Source organism: Gossypium hirsutum, chromosome A08 (genome assembly GCF_007990345.1).
Source record: "Gossypium hirsutum isolate 1008001.06 chromosome A08, Gossypium_hirsutum_v2.1, whole genome shotgun sequence".
NCBI lineage: Eukaryota > Viridiplantae > Streptophyta > Magnoliopsida > Malvales > Malvaceae > Gossypium > Gossypium hirsutum.
This window is the reverse complement of record NC_053431.1, coordinates 19,121,635-19,139,728: the sequence shown is the minus strand read 5'-3', so window position 1 is coordinate 19,139,728 and position 18,094 is coordinate 19,121,635. Positions and strand designations below refer to the sequence as shown.

General features: G+C 34.2%; 1 non-coding gene across 1 annotated transcript; it reads left to right on the top strand.

Annotated features, from left to right (window-relative positions):
- Window positions 1-2,735: 2,735 nt before the first annotated feature.
- On the top strand, window positions 2,736-2,842 carry LOC121205623 (small nucleolar RNA R71). Its single transcript, XR_005900699.1, has one exon. It is a non-coding gene; the product is annotated as a small nucleolar RNA R71 (small nucleolar RNA).
- Window positions 2,843-18,094: the final 15,252 nt, after the last annotated feature.

Here is an 18,094-nt window from a genome sequence, read left to right as displayed (position 1 = left end):
GCTCTTTTTCTACAGTAGTTCCTGAAAAAATAATTTTGAAAAGACGATTTTGAAAAATAGTTTCAAAAACGCTTCAAGCAGGATGCACTGTTAACAAAATTACTGAAAAAAGCTCCCATGTGGATGCTATTTTTCTACAGTAGTTCCTGAAAAAATAATTTTGAGAAGACGATTCTGAAAAATAGTGTCAAAAGCGCTTCAAGCAGGATGCACTATTAGCAAAATTACTGAAAAAAGCTCTCACGTGGACGCTCTTTTTCTACAATAGTTCCTATTTGGCCTTAGGCTATAAATGAGCCAAATTTCATTCTCAAGTTGCATAAGTTACAGCAAGAAAAATTAGAGAAGCTAAGCAGAATAGAAATTGAAGATGAGTGAACGTGTTAGTGTTGTTATTTACTATGATGGTGAGGTCTGTGACACCGAGAACGGCGTTGTTTTTTTTATTGAAGAACACAACGCTACTGATTTTTAACTAGAACATAGATTTGACAGAACTTTGTAAAAGAATTAGGCGCGAAATCGAACGACACCAATGAGAGTTTCATTTATTAAGCATCAATTTTGTGCTTCGGTTGATCCCATGACATATGACTAATTTGATATCAAAGGTGGTCATAGCTTAGAGGTAATGGTGTAGACTCATCTCGCTAGTGGATCATCATATCTTGATTTATATGTACAATTTTCATCGCCAAATAAAGCATTTGCAACTTCAACATCTATTGATGTTCGAGAGGAATACATGACCCCTAACCGACACTCCGTTAGTGGGAGGCAGAACATGGAAGCGTCCATGTTTGGTGGCAGTATGGAATACACAACTCCTGAACGACATTCGGTTAGTGGATGGGACATGCACCTCAGTGGATCGATGTTCAATGTTGGAAAAATGTACTGGGGAATACATCAACTTCTAGTGGTTGGCAATCCACATCTGATTAGGGACATTATGAAACATCCACAAGAAGGGATGATCTACTCCCTACGACGTCCACAAGCAAGAGGACCTCGTACGTTGCAAATGATGGTAGGTTGGATGATGAGTCCGATATGGATCCACCTCGAAAACCTAGCCCCGATGGTGCAGAAGTTGTATTATTTTCTAAACCAAAGCATGTTCCAACCGAACCAGAAGATGTTGAAGGGGGTTCAGATGAAGAAGAAGAAGATTCGCGATTCAGGGCATACTCGCCTCCAGTCCATATGCATAATGTTGATCTATCAGCAGATGATGCGTTAGAGTTTCCAGATCTACCACACAGAAGGCGTGACCGTAGAAGTTCGTCATTGGATTTGAGTGAATTGGAAGTCGGTAATGATTTTTCTAGTAAGGATAGTTTTCTTGGTGCATTGAAACAACATAGCATCATGAATGGGGTTAACTACAATATGGTTAAATCCAAATCCGAGAAGCTCAAGTCCAAGTGTGCAGTACAAGACGGTACATTTTCATGAAAAATCATGGCTTCGGTTAGGAAAAAGGCAGGTTTGTGGGAGATAAAAAAAGTACAAAGGTCCATATACCTGTGTTGTCGTTACATATCACTGAGTGTTTAGGGTTTTTGAATAATACTGTTATTACTTAATGTTGCATTATTTAACATACATCGTTGATAGGTGTTTCACAAGATCATCCCAAGATGGATTCAAATATGATAGCTAGCTTAATACTACCGATGATTGGAATGACGGAAATGTGCAAGTGTACACAATCGCAACAAGTAATAAAGTGACAAGTAAATGTCAAGTTATCGTACCCACAGGGACTGTGAAAAGAATTATTTATGAAATTAATTTAAAACATTAGTTTAGAGTTTACATCAAAAAGGATCACCGTATCTGACTTTTTTGGAACAGGAGTTTCAACACTCAGTTGAACTTTCTCTTTGTCTTGAGCTACAATAGGCTTATCTTCAAGCTTGGCAGCTTTGGGTTCCCATGTCTTCCCACTTTGTAAAGTGACAGTTTTGCATTGCACTTTGCCCGTGCTTATCATATTTTATGTATCACTCGACCAAATACCTTAGGGTCTACTACTGAGCTCATTGGCTAGCTGTCCCACTTGGTTTCCTGAATTATTCAATGTTGCTGCTTGGCTTTGGATTAGTTCATTATTATTCTCTATGTACGCCTTCAGCAAATTCTCAAGATTACTTGAAGATTCAGTTGGTGTGGGTTGTTGCATTTGTTAAGAATATTCTAACGGATAATTTGGTCAAAATGACATAGAAGAATCGCTATAGTCTGCCCATCGAGTACTCCATGGAGAAATTGGATGATTCTTCCATGAAGAGTTGTAAGAATTTGACTGTGGACCATTCTAATTTTAATTTCCCATGTAATATTTCGAATCTTGATTCAATGGGCAATTTTTAAAGAAATGGCCATCTCTACTGTATTCACAAGAAATATCCTCGAACTGGTTCTGTTGCTGACATGTTAGATTACCATTGAAACCATTAATAGTTATATTCTTAAGCATAGAAGACATAGAGTATACCTGGGCTGCCAAAGAAGCAAGTGTGTCTGCTTTATGTACTCCTGCTGCTCATCTTTCTAAGGTTGCTTAGTTGGTTGGCCACTGATAGTTCTTGTTTACAATTCTTTCAATAATCTCGTAAGCATCGTTATAAGACTTATAAAGAAGGGATCCATTTGCCAAAGCATCCACCATCATTCTAGTATGAATATTGAGACTAATATAAAAAGTCTCTATTTGAATGCAATAAAGAATGCCGTGATGATGGCACTTTCGTAATAACTTCTTGAACTGCTCCCATGCCTCATGTAAAGAATCTTCATCAAGTTGCTAAAATAAAGTTATTTCATTTTAAATCTTGGTGGTTAAATATGGAGGGAAATATTTCATTAAGAAATGTTCAACCAACTCTTGCCATGTAGTTATGGAACCAGACGGTAGGGAGTTCAACCACGCTCGTGCTCTATCTCTTAAGGAGTATGGAAATAATTTCAATCTCAAGGCGTCCTCGGTCACCCCAACTAGTTTAAATGAGTCACTCACTGCGATGAATAGACGAAGATGAAGATATGGATCTTCAGTAGGAATCCCACTAAATTGGCCCATATTTTGCATTTGGAACATGATCAGCTTCAGCTCGAATTATTATGCCATGATTTTGGGGCTCCTCATACTCGAATTGAGCTCATTAAATAGAGGAATGACATATTGTTGAATGGCACAGTTTTTGTCATCGGCAACAATGATTAGATTGTGAGTATTATAAGCGAATGTTCCTCTTGGATTTTGGTTTAGATTTTTGAAATTCATCTTTTCGGTCCTTCTTTGGTTCACTTGTCTTCTCCTTTGTCAAAAAGTCCTTTCAATTTCAGGGTCTACGGAGAGTAAGTCAATAATTTGATCAATACTCATAAAAACCTGAAACAAACATAAAAAAACTGGAATTAAAATTTAACGAAAAAAATAGACCAAAATGCAAAATTAACAATTTCAAAAATAATGTCTTTTAAAACAGTCTCCGGAAACGATACCAAAACACTTTATTTATGAAACTTGGAACGACAAAAATATGCAACTGTACACAATCGCAACAAGTAATAAAGTGACAAGTAAATGTCGAGTTATTGTACCCACAAGGACTGTGAAAAGAATTATTTATGACATTCATTTAAAACACTTTGGTGAAGAAAAATATCTTGATTTGAGGAGGTGATTAAAAACTAGGATTTTAACTAAGTAAAATAAATAAAAGAAAAGAAAAGTTTCAATGCACGATTTCAAAAGATGATTTTAATCAAGATGACATAATTGTGTTAGATTAATTACATTTCTTAACTTAGAACTATTAAACTCATGTTTATGTTGTAACGAATAAATTCATTGTAACTTGGTAATTTGCTAACTTATAAACATACTCACCTACCAAAATCCATTTATCTCTCGACTATATCTCTATGTCAATTCAACTGATTAAACAAATTTTAATAAGCAAATGAGTTAATGCACATACATACTTATGAAATTAAAATAATCTCTTGTACATATCTCTACACTAATTCAAACAATTAATTCAATCTCATAAGCACATAAAAGATTACGTGAGGTAACAATGTATTTCTACCTTGAAACAGTTTAATCACAATAATCTTGAAGTTATGCAAGGCTAATGTATCGTTAAATACCGTTGCTAATTTAACCCTCAGCTACCTTAGATGATTAAATATGCACTGATTAAGTATCGTGTCAATTAATTACAATTTCATTAAGTTTAAATAATTAATTCTTTATTTACCTTACAATTGTAATGCAAGAATAACTTAGTCATGGTTTTACTTAATCAAACATCTTACCGAGGCCTATAACAACACAAACACAATTTTAATAACTCAAGTAGACGAAATGCAATCAACCTAACACGAATTAAATTTTATCCATATTAATTAAATTAAACATATCAACATCACAAATATTCATAGACATGTTCATAACAACAACAATAAAATTAAAAGAGTAAGGAACAAGAATCAAATCCTGTGTTTTCTCCGTGGCTTGACTAGTTTGCTTCACTCCACCTTCTTCGCTTGTTCTTGTCGAACTGAGGCTTCTATGAACACTTGAATGCTGCTCCAAATAGTGGTTTAAGGACCCTTTTTCAAGAGGTGAAATCGGCAATGAAATGGGGAAGAAAATGAAGAACAATGAAGAGAGAAAAGTGAAAGAGAAGTGAAAAATGAATAGTTTTGAGATGTGTTTGAAGTGAGCAGCCAAGGGGGGTATTTATAGGTTGAGAAGGCTGATAAAATAGAAAAAATCAGGAGCCAAAGACGCCCCCCATGGCCGGCCACATATGTGGCATGTTTGAAGATTTCAAACATGTTATTTTTAGTTAGGGGCAAATCTTGAAAGGCATGAATATGGGTTTGAATGCAAATTGAAGGAGTCTTCAAGGGCCATTTTGCAAGCCAAATAATCAGCCAAACAAGCAGATTGGGTTAGCATGTGGGACGGTTTTGGTCTGTCTAGTACTCGGTTGGATTGGTCTTCTCAATTCAGCTCAACTGGGCCAATTTTCATAATTAATTAACAATAATTTATATAACCCAAATTAAATTGAAATAAAATAAAATTTAATTATATTATGAATTGATACACATAATTTGGACCGTCTTAGGCTGAAAATTTAATTTTCCTTGATGCTTCAAAATTGCTCCTCGATTTTGCACTTCTAGTAGTGTTTGCCGAGCCGATTTTTGCCCTTTGTGCGAATCTGTCGAAAATGATCAAAATTAATCAAAATTTATTATAAAATTAATTAAAATTCAAAATGTTCATAATTTAAGTACAATTTCATTATTTTATAATAATTATATATTTTCGACAAGAATTTTACTAAAACTACATGAATTTAAGTTAAAAATAGGCATGAAAAAGTGTGTATATTTTCGTGTTTCCAATAGTGAAAGCGGATCCCAAGACTTTTTTATTGGTTTTAATTTCCAATATTCGTAGCCAATTGAGGTACATTCCCTCTTACTGCAAGTCTTGGATAGCTAAGTAGAAGGCGTTGGAAAAGATGCATAGTGGGTAGGACGCTTCATATAATGAGGTGTGGCAATAGTGTCAGGTGCTGGAGAGGTACGTCCCAGGTTGCATAACAGACCTTGAAATGGGCTCTGCGTACTACAACAACCAATTTCTCTATGGATGCCAAGTGTTCAAGCGTCTATTCTGGAGATTTAAGCAATGCTAGGATGCATTTGTGTACTATAAGCCTATAACAGCCCATTTTTAGAGAAATCAGAATAGTGGTTTCGGGACCACAAATTCAATTCTAAAAAGAAATTATATTTTAATATTATTTTATGGTCTACAATATGATAATAATGTTGTGTGAAAATTTCGTAAAGAAATGTTATCGAGTACATGCTTAAATCGATAAAGGATCAAATTGCACAAGAGCAAAAGTTGAGTTCTAATAGCTAAAGGGATTACATAGCTATAGAAATTAAAATTGGATGTCCTTGTATGGTAATTATACCATTAAAAATGCTTAGTTATTAAGGATGATGATTCATCCATGGAAAATAAAATTAAAGAAAAGGATAAAATTGGAAGAATAAAAAAATAAAGGTGATAAATAACAAAAGATGAAAATATCATCATTTATCATCATCTTCCCCAAATATTTTGCATGGAAACCCTAAGAAAGAGAAATCAAGCTTTCTTGGTCAAATTAGGTAAGTATTCAAACTCTTTTTTTAGTAATTTTTATACTTTTGAGATCGGGGTAACTTAATCTATTTATTTTGAAGATCAATTTGAAAAGATATCAAAGTATAGAATTTTTCCCATGGACAAATATGCTGAACTTATGAAATTTATGGTAGAAAATGAAAAGTTGTTGATAGATAAACAACTTTTACAAAGTGAATTTTGACGAAAACTTGATTTAGGGACTAAATTGTAAAAATGAGAAATCCATGGAAAAATTCTGATTTTTATGAAACAGATGGCTGTAAATATTACATGAAAATTTTTGTTAGGCTCGAAACAAGAAATAAATTGCATGAACTTTATTTTCCGAGTCTAGGGACGAAATTGTCATTTATTAAAAGTTTAGGGGCTAAATGATCATTTTTCTTAAAGTGTAAATTGGACTAAATTGAGTATGAATTACATTAAATTGATGTTAAATTTACTCGTATAGATCCGGATAAACCGAATATGGAGTTAGAAAAGGAGAAAATGTTGGATTAGTAGACTTTATGTACACGAACACCTATTGAGGTAAGTTCGTATAACTAAATTGTATATGTTTGTATGCTTGAATTGAATGTTGTGTATGTAATTTATATAAATGCCATAAATATGTGAAATGATCACATATTCATTAAAGCTCGATAAATGAAAGTGCCTGAAATAAATGATAATACCTGATAAGTGATAAATGATAAAAATGTTATTTTTATGCTTGAGTTGAATGTGAGCTTTTGAATTGCATAAATGTATAAATATATGAGATTGATCACATACCTGACAATTGCCTGATAAATGTCAAAATTTCGTCTGAATAAATGAAAAATCGATGGATATGTGATTTCTCAAAATAAATGAGGTCCTGCATTTGTTGCTGACAGGATTTAGCTCGGACGAGTAATCCTATTGATTTCATTACAGATAAGAATTAGCCTGGACGGGTAATCTTGATATAATCCCTCTCGAGCGTTACAATTAGAATTTAGCCTGGACTGGTAATCCTAATTGAGCTCTTCTGAGCATATGTTATAGAAAGGATTTAGCTTGGACTGGTAATCCTAATTAAGCTCTTGTGAGCATATGCTGGAGACAGGAATTAGCCTGGACTGGTAATCCTGTTATGTGATATATGGCTCAAGAGTGTGTTTCCTGATTAAGTGCCCTAATGGGTACTCCTGAATATGAATTGACAGATTTACTAATTTGTACACTTTGTGTGTACTACCTGAGTATCCGTCGATATTTTCAATAATTCAACAGGTAAAATCTTGACATGAAAAGAAATGGGTTTTTACATGTATTTTCCTGAAGTACATGAAAACGATGTTGTATGAAATATGGAAGTATGAAATTATGATATACGAACATGGAAATTTGTTTGATGAATACATTCATCTATGAGAGTAGATTTGTACATCTCGGGTGTATTATCTATGTGATTATTAATATTTCAGTTGAATAATGAACAAAGTTCTGACATGAAATATACTAAAACTGGAGATGAATTATTATAGAATGTACCTAAAAAATATTAAGGATTGAATTGAGAAATGTGGAAAGTTTGTGGGTAATTTGTGAAATAAATGAAAAATATGGGTTGCTAGGGACCTAATTGAAATTCTCCTAGCATGGGTTTGGGTGAAATTGCATGAACTTGTGATTTTATGAAATAAGGACTAAATTGTAAAAGTTGTGAAATTATTGGAGCAAAAGTGTAAATGTGCTGTAATGAGTGTTTTGGACTAAATTGAATAGAGAGGTAACTAAATAAGTTGATTTTGATTATATATATATCAAGAAAAGTGAAATTCGGATCTAAATCAGTGGAAAATCAAAATACTCTACTAATCGACCTATTTCGCAGTTTTAGCATCCGAGGTAAGTTTGTATGTAGTAAGCATTGCTATATTTGTGTTTTAAATGTTTGATATTGCATGAATTGTGAATTACAAACTTGCGGAAACATTTGATGAAGATTCGGCATTAGAAATCTCGTTTGAACCTTAGGAATAAATTAGGATACGAAGGACATGTCATTAGGAGCTTTATTGATTTGGCTTCGAGCCATGATATTAGCACTTTGGGTGTGAATTGCATTGATTTGGCTTCGAGCCATGATATTAGCACTTCGGGTACGAGCTTCATTGATTTGGCTTTAGGCCATGATATTCGCACATAGGGTGCGTGACTTCCGAGTATCCGACTTTTTATTCTGAATGGTTCATCAGGTATATTGAAGATGTGAAATGGTGAGAAATAGATACATATCAGTACAAGTATGTACAGAAAAACTATACGAGTAATGAGTCTAAGAAAGTTGTGAGTTTATGATCAAGTATGTGGTTAAATTCATGTTAGCTTGAGATTAATGTATTGTTGCATATTATGTCATTTAATTTGAATGGTAAATAAAAGATGAGACTTGCATAATATTTTCAAACGAGCTTACTAAGTTTTATAGCTTACTTTGTTTATTTTCCATGTCTTATAGTGATTGCAAAGCTAGCTCAGATTTGGGGCCGTCGGAGACTTCATCACACTATTCTACTATCATTTTGGTACTTTTGAGCTTATGTTTTGGTTATATGGTATGTATAGGATTTATGACTATTTTGGTTATGAGTTGATAATGATTTTGGTCATTTGAAATGACTTGTAAATGTTAAATGTTTTGGTTTGCATATAGCCATGAGAGTTGGCTTATTTTGGGTTGATGTGGTGATGTATATATATGTATAAATGGCCTATACTATGAGGTTTATTTTTTCTTATTGAATGCTTAAATGAGATATGCTAGTGAAGGTAGCAAATTGCTTAGTGTATGCCTTATTGTGGATTGGTATATTGAGTACAATTTGAATGAATTAAGAGTTATGATAAACATATGGTTTTAGGTAAAGTTATGCATAATTGAAAGTGTCAAATTAGGTGTTTTGATATTTGAGAATTGTATGCTTTGAATTGGTATGTTTTGGTCTTACTTGTGCTTGAATTAGATGCCCATATATGCTATGATTATGTGCCATTTGAGTTGTGTAGGTGTGTACAAATTTGGGTGGCAAAATGGCTTGGTAAATAGCCTATATTTGTCCACACGGGCAGAGGCACGGGTGTGTGTCTCAGCCGTGTGTAACACACGGTTATGTTACACGGTCGTGTGTCCCTGGTGTTAAATTAAAAAAATCAAGTCAGTATGCTCCAAACGACCTAGCACACAGGCGTCTGATTGGCCATGTGGCCTAAGTTAGTATACGCTACAGGTTTGGCATGGCCTAGCACACTGCCTGGAACACGAGTGTGCGTGGCCATTTTTAGGGCATACGAGCTAGCTACACGGGTGAGTGTGTTGGCTGTGTGACCCAAGTCAAAATGTTACACGGTGTCGGACACATGCTGGGACACGGCCATGTGCTCCCATTTCGAATGTCTACAAGACCTGCGACACTGGCGTGTTTTTGGCCGTATGAGAGACGCGGTCGCGCCACACGGGCATGTGTCTCCTATTTTTGAGAAACTTTTCTAAGTGTTTTAAAAGTTTCTAAAGTTATCGGTTGTGAATGAATTGTATTTGAATTGTGTAATTGTATGAGAAATGTATGTTTAAATGTGTGATAAGTTTGGCAATGCTTTGTAACCCTATTTTGGCATTTACTAAGGGTGAGGGGTGTTACATTTATTGGTATCAGAGCTACAATTTAGTCGATTCTCAGACTAACATATCGTGTGTAAGAGTCTAGCTATACATGACATATATAATCTGTGATAGTTCGATGACTCCTGACAATTTAAAATGTGACTTCGTGTAGTAAATGGATCCCAATCGAGCTACAATTGATAATGTCGAGAGTAATATGCCAGCTCCCGCTCAAGGAGCAACGCCGTCTGAATCTAGACCCGTATCGAGTAGTCATGGAGGAGAGGCTAAGGAAGCCTTTTTCCAAATGATGAATGAGTGGTTCACGGAGTTTGTTCGAACAAATCCGACTGCTCAACAACCTTCACCCCCATCTAATCCCCAACATGTTCCCATAGCCCTCAAGGTCTGGAACTTCTACGATTGAATAAGTTGCTAGTTGATAAGATTCAAAAATACGGAGTCGAAGAGTTCAAAGCTACTATTGACGACGATCCCAAAAGAGCTTAGTTTTGGCTTGAAAACATTATTTGGGTATTTGATGAACTTTCTTACACACCGAGTGAGTGTTTAAAATGTGCCATTTTGTTATTGAAGGACATTACGTATTAGTGGTGGAATACTCAAGTATTAGTGGTACCGAGAAAAAGAATCACATGGGAATTCTTTCAGACTGAGTTCCGGAAGAAATACATATGTCAGAGGTTTCTCGATCAAAAGCACAAAGAGTTTGTAAGACCCCTAACTCGTATCCATCGCCGGAATAGAGTCATAAGGCATTACAGAAATAAACATAATCCCAACAACTAAATACATAAGTAAATAATTATTCATTCGATCAATTCATAAAAGTTAACTCAAATCATATGCATAAATTAACACAACTTTTAAATTTAATCATTGTATATCATAAATAAAAATAAGCAGATAAACATTCACAAGTAACGGTATAAAATATATAATTTGCATCACCAATTTCATATATGTGACATCATCATGGGGTTTGTACATTTCTCATAAGATTTATAAAAAGAATTACTAGGTTATAAACCAACTCACTTCATTTCCTGATTTAATCGGTTAATACATGTAAATCATTATACACATTCTCAACTTACACTTAGTTAGTATATTTATTTAGCCACATAACAGGGTAAGTAACACTCATAAGTATAAACACCTTGCACGTATTCAAGACACATAGTAACATACAAAACTAAACAAATACAAGGGTCAAGTGCGCATGTCTTAATATAATATCATAATTCATAATAACTCAATAACATACATAAAGAACTATATGATCGAATGTACATGTCTTCATGATAAATGTGTATATTATGACTATATCCTTGGTATAAACTTAATATAAAATTTACCATTAATATACAACCGACTCATCACATATACATACATGATATACACTTACTCATATGCCAAAGTCTTACTTAACCTTAACGAGACAAAGACACATCGTTTAGTCATTTAAACTAATCACGAACCACATACAACATTTAACACTTAATAATCGAATCTATTTAACTAATACACTTCCACTCATCATTAATTATCACTTTATTTAATTATATCAAAATGGATTAATCATACCTAAAACATATCATCATAACCGAACATAACTTATAATACATGTAACAAAATCAACCCAATTCACACTAGAACATTGTCGAATACTCCTTAGCAGCAATACATATAATAACACCTTAACAAAACATAATAACCATTTCCAAATATATATTTTTACTCATGCAAAACCATGACCGAATCACCCATAGGTACTGTCGAAACCATTTTTTTTATCGAGTTTTAGAAAATGGGAATCGACTTTAAGAAAAAAGAAAATGGGAGTCGCCACCAATCTTTTTAGGTGTGATTGGATCACCTTATAAAATGTTTTGTTTTAAAACATTAATTTTGGTCTACGAAAGTCGAGAAAACGGATTCGAGAGTTGGTTACGTACGAGGAAGGGTTAGCACCCTCGTATCGCCCAAAAATTGGTACCTAATTGATTATCAAGTGTCTTTAATGTCGGAAATTTAAAAATTTTAAGATGCAATCCTCTTTTAATATTTTTTATTTTGAAAATTAGGGTTCACTTGTATCAAATAAATCAAAATATTACATCCAATAAGTTAGGACATAATATTTTTAAGATATCTGACACTAAGTTAGCCTTGTTGGAAATCCCTATCTCGAAACAACGAAACGCCATATCCAGTAAGTTAGGACACAACACCTTCAAATTCTGAGACAGTTGCTTGCACTTAGAAAACCTTAAAAACTTAGAAGGGTGCTTGACTATTCGAACTCAACGAGAAAAGTTGCAACCCAATAAGTTAGGGCACTACTTTTCTCGAAATTTCCAAACACCAAGTATTGCCTTTATTTTTGAAAACTTTAAAGTCTCATTTTTTAGATCGATGCATGAAGGATCATATTAACATAACATACGGGATAACATGTTATAGTAATAGGTAAATTAAAGCACAATAACTAACATATACATATAAGAAACATGGCAAATTTTAAATAAGTAAAATATGCATAAAACACGATATATATTTAAGAAGAATAGGTAAAAACACATAAACATGTAATTCATCATATATTTAAATATACTGGTAATAAAAATGATGCATGATATACAATTTGACACATATATATAAAAAAATACAATAAAAATAATAATAAGTCAAGCACTCAACATTTAATAAAATTATGAGACCAACATCAAATATATTGACATAATATAATATATATATTAAAATATAAAATAAAGTGAGTAATTATTGATAAAAAATACCTAAAATATAAATTAAAAATGTTTAAATAAGTTATGTATAATAATATAATATGAATAAAATATAAGGAAATATAATATAAAATAATAAAAATATAATAAGTATTTTGCATATAAAAATATGATAAAATAATTAGTATAAAAAAACAAAATAAATAATATATAATAAAAAATATATATGAGAAAGATAGATATTATAAGGAATGTTGAATAATAAAAATATAGTATGAAATATAATGTGGTATACGTATAATAATAATAAAGTAACAAATATTTTACATATAGAAACATAGTATATAAAAATATATAACATATAATAGAATTTAAAAATATATATGATGTATAGCCCATATTATAGGTAAAATATAAAACAATAAATAGAATATGAGTAATTTTCATAAGAATATTATAAAATAAATAATATACATATATAAAATATATAAATAAGAAAAGGTGTAATATATAAATGGAATATGAATATTATTATAAATAAGGATAATATATATCCTATTATTTATTAATATTTTTTTAAATTTATTTTCCATTTACAAATTTAGTAAATAATAAAACAATTTTCTAAAAAAATATATAAAGAAATATATAAAATAAAATATATAATATAATATAATTTATAGATAAAATATATGATAATAAAAAATAATGGATAATAATAGTAATATATAACTAATATTTAGAAAAATATATAAAGTATTTAAAGTAAATTAAAATATAAAAAGGATTAAAATTGAATTTAATTAGAAAATCTAAGGCTAATTTGTAAAATAATGAAAATCTTGGGCCTGATTTGAAATGCGCGTTAAATTCAGAGGACTCACTGGGCAATTTGCCTTAATCCCAAAAAACGACGTCGTTCCTCAGAATAAGTTTTAATAGCCATTAGGACTAAATTGAAGTAAATATAAGAGATTAGGGCTGAATTAAAATAATAATAAAATGAAATTATAAAGCTTAAAATGCGAAAGGACCGATTGAGAAATTAGCCCATTTTCTAAAAACACGCAGATCCTCCCCGGGTCTCAGGTCAACGCGCGGATCCTAGCTTTGGTACGACGTCGTTTAAAGCTAATTGGTTTTAAGCGAAACAACACTGTTTCGTTAGCGCTATATAAGCCAAATTTCAGTTTTGAAATCATTTGGATACCTAGTTTAAAAAAAACTTAAAGAAATCCTCTGTAGGAGGATTCGGGGTCGGCCTCAGAGCCTCGTCGGACCCCTGTTCTCAGGCGCATACGCGCCCACGTGCCACCGCGAACGTCGCCACGCGTAGTGGTCGGAGACTTGGAAATTTCCCGTTTCAGCGCAGATCGAAAGAGGTTCGTCTCCCTTTTCCTTTTTTAATCGCAATATATATATGTGCATGTATTTAAAAGAAAATTTCACCTTTGTATATTCAATCGACTGTGATGCTTTTTGTATATGTGCGCAAGAATAAATTCTTTTGTTGAATCTCTATATTATCTTTTTATTGATTCTCTCTGTATATTCCAAGAACGTAAGTTCCTTTTTTACAAATCGGAGGAAAGGCTTTATAGCCTTTAGACTATACATGTTTAGGAAAGAAATCTTTGATTTCTTTCCTTATTGGTTTTAGTTTACTTGCTGCTATTTGGTTTCCTTTTCTGTTTCGTGTCTGCTGGTTTCTTTTGTCTTGTCTTGTAGGTATTCGCGAGAACATCACGGTGATGTCGATTCATGCGATGATCGCGGCGTGGTACAAGGCCAAAGCCACGGCGCCGATGGAGCCCACTGGAACGGCACGAGAAGAACGGTCATGACACTTGGGATGCTTGCGACGGCTAGGGTTTCTGAAACCCTAGGTCTCTCTGCTTTCTGTTTAACAAATTGGGCCACTTGGGCCTCATTTATTTGTTGCGTTTGGGTGTAACGAGTATGGGCTATCAGGTTGTAACCGGGCATAGGGTTTAGGTATTTGGGCTGCTGGGTTTTAATTTTTTTTTGGGTTTGAAAGTTATTTGGGCCTGTGTTTGGGCTCTTGTAAACTAGACTTTTAAAATAAATAACATTTATTTATTTATTTCATATTTCTGTTTTGGTTTTAAGGCCCGGTGAAATTTGGGCTACTACAGCTTCCCCTCTTTGCTCATTGCTATGTGACGAGAATCGAGCAAAGATTTAGAAAGACCAAATTTGACCGATCTTATCAAATCATGGTTTTCAATCTGCTTCTTGTAAACTTATGACTGTCGTGTTGATATCTTCGATCTGCTCTCCGCTGAACACAGAGACGCCAAATCTGCTTCTTCGATTTGTTCTCTGACAATAAAGAGATGCCAAATCATCTTAGATTTGCTTCAGCGTAAGCACACGAAAACCAAATCAACTATGTCTTCGATTTGCTCCTTGTAAACACAAGGATACCAAACCATCTTGGATCTGCTTCAGTCTAATCATCTGAAGGTTAGATCTGCTATGTGTCTGCCCTCCGTCGAATATGGAGACACCAAACTTCAATTTGTTCTCTGACAATACAGAGATGCCAAATCATCTTAGACTTGCTTCAGCGTAAGCACGTGAAAGCTAAATCAGCTATGATTTCGATTTGTTCCTTGTAAACACAAGGATGCCAAATCATCTTGGATCTGCTTCAGTCTAATCATCTGAAGGTTAGATCTGCTATGTGTCTGCCCTCCGTCGAATATGGAGACGCCAAACTTCGATCTACTCTCTGACAATACAGAGATGCCAAATCATCTTAGATTTGCTTCATCGTAAGCACATGAAAGCCAAATCAGCTATGTCTTCGATTTGTTCATTGTAAGCACAAGGATGCCAAATCATCTTGGATCTTGCTTCAGCCAGATCTGTTATGCTGCGGCCTATTACCCTACTGCTTAGGGTATTAAGGCGCGTCGTTTTTGATAACCTGTAGAATGATTATGCCTGAGGATTAGGATGCCATGATCGAAGTGAGTCAAATGTTCCTAATTAAACATGTTATGATGCAAAATGTTGTGAACATGACCCCTATCCTAGGCGTTACCACTCATTCCTTCATTTGTCTTTTCTTTTCTCAAAGTATTATTCTTGCTCAACCTGTAGGCCTGTTCCCTTCCTCCAATGCTACGATCCACTGAGAATGTCTGTAAGATAATATTTCCTTAGAATTGAATCATTGGTTTTGTCCATTTTCCTTTTGGACTGGAAGAAAGAAATTCCTCGAGTTTCTTCATCCCTTACTTATGTGAATTTCTCGAACAATTGTCCTGTTTTAGTTTCTTGTATTATCTAGAAATTCCAGAGTAATGCGCAAAACTTTGTTTGTGAACATATTTAGTTTATCTATCATTATTTCAATGTAACATACTTAAAGAAAAATGGAAGGTAAATAAATCTCTAAGAATAATTGAATTTGAATGAATTAAGAAAAAGATACAAAGGAAATTAATCTAAAAGCCTATCTTTGAGAAGAGAGAAAAGAAATCTAAAGATAGCAAACAGGCCAAAAATTAGATGCCCTAAATATCGCCCTTGAGTGCTTATACATCAACTTAACGAAGGCATGTGTTTAGAAGATTCAAAGTACTCTGTCGATGCCCCAGTATGCAACGTTCTTCATTCTTTATCGAGCAAGATTACCGGATGCTTCAAAATTTAAGTCGCCCTTTCGGGTTTTCAACTCAAAACCCTTTTGGTCACAAGGCGCCCTTTGCGGGTTTTCACCTTGGCCTCTCCATTTTTCTCTTTTTCCTTTTTTTTTCGATTTTCGAAATCTCAAAGCGCCCTTTGCGGGTTTTCACCTTGGATTCTCTTCTCCTTTAGACAAAGTATTTTTTAACTCAATCTGAGTTCACTGGGTTGGGTAAACTTTTCCCATCCATTTCCATTAAGATCAATGCACCTCCAGAGAAAGCTTTCTTCACGACATACGTTCCCTTCCAATTCGGCATCCATTTCCCCTAAAGTCCTTTTGAATAGGAAGGATCTTTTTCAGTACAAGGTCTCCCTCGTGGAACTCTCTTGGTCAAACTTTCTTGTCATAAGCTCGCATCATTCACTTCTGATACATCTGACCATGTCAAATCGCTCTTAGCCTCTTTTCCTCAATCAAGTTCAACTGGCCATATCGGGATTGAACCCATTCAGCTTCATCTAACCTTAACTCCGTCAAAATTCGAAAGAGAAGGTATTTCTACTTCAATAGGTAACACTGCTTCCATCTTATAAACTAACGAGAATGGGGTTTCCCCAGTAGAAGTTCTGACAGATGTTCGATAGGCCAGGAGTACAAACGGTAACTTCTCATGCCAATCTCTATAGGTCTCAGTCATCTTCCCTACTATTTTCTTAATGTTTTTGTTGGCGGCCTCCACTGCCCCATTCATTTTTGGACGATAGGGAGAAGAATTGTGATGATTGATCTTCAACTGGTCGCAAACCTCTGCTATCGTTTTGTTGTTCAAGTTCAATGCATTGTCAGATATGATCTTCTCAGGCATTCCATACTGACAAATGATCTCCTTCTTCAAGAATCGACTCACAGCTGACTTAGTAACATTCGCATAATAAGTGGCCTCTACCCATTTTGTAAAGTAGTCAATTACCACGAAGATAAACCGATGTCCATTCGAAGCTTTCGGTGATATTGGTCTACTGACATTCATGCCCCACATGGAGAAAGGCCATGGAGAAGTCATAACATGCAAAGGAGAAGGTGGTATATGAATTTTGTCCCCATAAATCTAACACTTATGGCATTTCTTGGTATAATTGATACAATCCCCTTCCATAGTGGCTCAATAATAGCCAAACCTCAAGATTTGCCTTGCCATCGTGAACCCATTTGCATGCGTCCCACATACACCTTCATGAACTCCTTCTAAAATTAGCTTAGCTTCCATAGCATCGACACATCTCAAAAGTACTTGGTCTTTCCTTCTCTTATACAGGATATCCCCGTCCAAGACATAGTCGCAAGCTAACCTTCTCAAAGTTTGTTTGTCATTTTCATTGGCCTATTCAGGGTATTTACGATCTCTCACATATCATAATATATCTTGATACCAAGGGTTATCGTCCTTTTCTTCCTTCTCAATGTTACAACAATGAGCTGGAGCCTCGTAGACACTCATTTGAATTGGTCTCATCTCTTCCTCTTTATTCGCCTTAATCATTGAGGCCAAGGTTGCTAAAGCATCTGCCATCTGATTTTCGTCTCATGGGAGATAATTGAAGGTGATGTCATCGAACTCCTTAAGTAACCCTAAAACTATATTCTGATAATTGATCAATTTAGGGTCCCTTGTCTCCCATTCACCTCTGAGCTGATAAATTACCAACGTAGAATCTTCATATACTTCTAGGGTTTTTATACCTCGCTCTATAGCTACTTGAAGTCCCATGATGCATGCTTCATACTCAGCC